At 42.2% G+C, this 2,555-nt stretch overlaps 1 pseudogene; it reads right to left on the reverse strand.

The window, feature by feature from the left end:
- Positions 1-675: 675 nt before the first annotated feature.
- Positions 676-1,211, reverse strand: LOC102512113 (annotated as a pseudogene).
- Positions 1,212-2,555: the final 1,344 nt, after the last annotated feature.

A 2,555-nucleotide genomic window follows, 5' to 3' on the forward strand; every position in this document is an offset into this window, starting at 1 on the left:
ACGATGAGGATGGGACAGGTTTTGAGGATGGCAATGAAAATCATGTCCAGAACAAACTCGCCCACAAGAGAGGTCCAGTTATATATTAGGCACATGACACACCTGCTCAGTTCACCATGGTTTGGGACCTAAGGATCTTAGTTATAAAAAGTGGCTTCTGTGTGTCCAGCTAAGAAGTCCTTTCTCTTAGGGAGGACACCTTCCTCCCAGTCAAGCCAGACATGCCTGGTGCAGTCCAATTTCAAAAGAGAGATACACAGAGTAGTCTCTGAGTTTCCAGTACAAGTGAAAAATATGACTCTCAGCTGTGCTTTTTTTTATTGTGAAGTTTTTTTCTCTCGACAGAAATGACCACTAGAGGATGAACTCTTTGGAAGGGCTGAGCTCACTTGGGGAGAGTAAGTTCCTGGAGCCATTGTTCCTGACTCAGATTTTTGTAATCCCATGATCACTTCAAGAACTTCTAAAAATTGCTTTAATTCACTTTAATTAAAAATAAAACTCCAAGTGACAGAATGGCATTGTGTCTTCACAAACCTTTGTAATCATGGCTCTGAGTCAACAAGTTTGGTATCAGAGGAAACAGGATTGAATAATAATAACCCAATTAGCAGGTTTCCTTTCTTTCTTTTTTTTTAAGCCATAACTGTATAAACTACTTATTAACAGACAATGCCCACAAATTTATTTCTTCTTGGACACACCCATGGTGCAGCCACAATGGCCTGTGGTCTTGGTGTGCTGGCCTCTGACACGAAGTCCCCAGAAGTGGCACAGTCCGCTGTGGGCGTGAATCTTCTTCAGCCGCTCTCGGTCTTCACAGGAGCTTGTTGTCCAGACCATCAGCCAGGACCTGGCTGTACTTCCCATTCTTCATGTCCCTCTGTTTAAGAACCATTCTGGGATCTTGTACTGGCGTGGATTCTGCATAACAGTGATCACACGTTCCACCTCACCCTCAGTGAGCTCTCCTGCCCTCTTGGTGAGTTCGATGCCTGCTTTCCTTAACACCACATGAGCATATCTTTGCCCTACACCCTTAAATGCAGTGATGGCAGAGGCAATTTTCTGCCACCCAACGATGTTGGCGTTGAGTACTCGCAAAATGTGCTGGAACGTCTTAGGGATTACTAGAGACATGGCAGCAGCCCCAGTGGCAGCGTGTAGGCCTCCCGCTGGAAGAGCAGCAGGTTTCCATTCTTATTTTTTCCTCCCCTAGATCAGGAACCACTTGAGTAATGCAAATGCTTCAAAGCACACCACTGGCCCCACAGAATCTCCCCACCACCAGAGTTAATGAAGACTGGTACTCCCATTGAAGTAACACAGTTGGGCTATTTCAGACTCATACTGAATATTACATGGGCTGGTCTATAAAAATACAACTTTGAGATTCTAACACCAGCTCTTGGGGTGCACTGCTTGCTCAACATCCTGATACTACTCTACCCATTTTCCCAGGTACTTCCCTGCTCTGAAGAAACTTGCTGCTCATCTTCACCCTTAAGAAGTTGCCTATTCACATCCAGTCTCAGCACCAAAAGAGCAAGAGTCAGTCATTGGCATCTTCTTTTGGAAAGTCTCCAGCCTAATGTATAGACATTGTTCTCTTTTATCCATCTATCCATGTACTTATATAATGAGTTCTCTGTTGATTGATACAATTTACCTATACTATGTGAATCTAGCCCTCTAACAGTACTTGAAGTCAATCATTCTGAAAAATACTTGTCCTATTTGGATGTTGCCTGGCTAAATGTTCTTTAGGGACAGACTCCAAAAGGCTTTTAATCCTATACAGTGTCACAGCCTCAGTCTATGTAAATTGGAGTTGTAACCTCTGAACTTCAGGGGCAAAACATTCTGTAGATTTAGCATACTATGAAATGACCATTGGATGGAAGCTGAGAGGTGTTTGATTTAATCATTGAGCTTTGTGCTTGAGGGATATTCTAAAATGGTTTATGATGATTTTTATCAGCCCACTTGAGTTAATGTTGAATTTTCTATTTGACAGGACCTGCCAATTTCCCATCTGCTGGATTTAAGTAATTTACAAAATGCCCAAGATGAATTGTAATCCCTTTACTATCATAATCAATGTACAGTGCATATGGTGTGCCTTGGCTCACAGACGATGGCTGGGGGTTCAGGCTGATAATTATCTTCATATACTTCCCAATTGCCCCATGCTTCCCTTTCTGGTTTCAGATTATGCTCTTCAACTTTGCTGTGATAGAGAATGTGCTTATTAGTGGGGATTTACTCAAGTCTGAGGCATTTGTTAGACTTTCAGATTCTGATCCAATAGCTGCCTTTGGCTTTTTGTGTCTCACACTGATGCTCTCTCACTGCCTTTGATAAGGATTGAAAGCTTCTAACCTCTCTCAGAAAGTGTGATGAGAAATCCTAATTCCATCAAAGTTGAGTTCCTTGATAACATTGCAGAGTCTGAGAAGGGAGCTTGCATAAAACTTAGAAAGGAAATGTATGGATTTGCCCCTTTGGGGAATGGAATGTAAATACTAAAATTTATAGTAGCTGATGTAAGAATG

The sequence above is a fragment of the Camelus ferus genome, chromosome 6 (assembly GCF_009834535.1).
Source record: "Camelus ferus isolate YT-003-E chromosome 6, BCGSAC_Cfer_1.0, whole genome shotgun sequence".
In the NCBI taxonomy this organism is placed as follows: Eukaryota; Metazoa; Chordata; class Mammalia; order Artiodactyla; family Camelidae; genus Camelus; species Camelus ferus.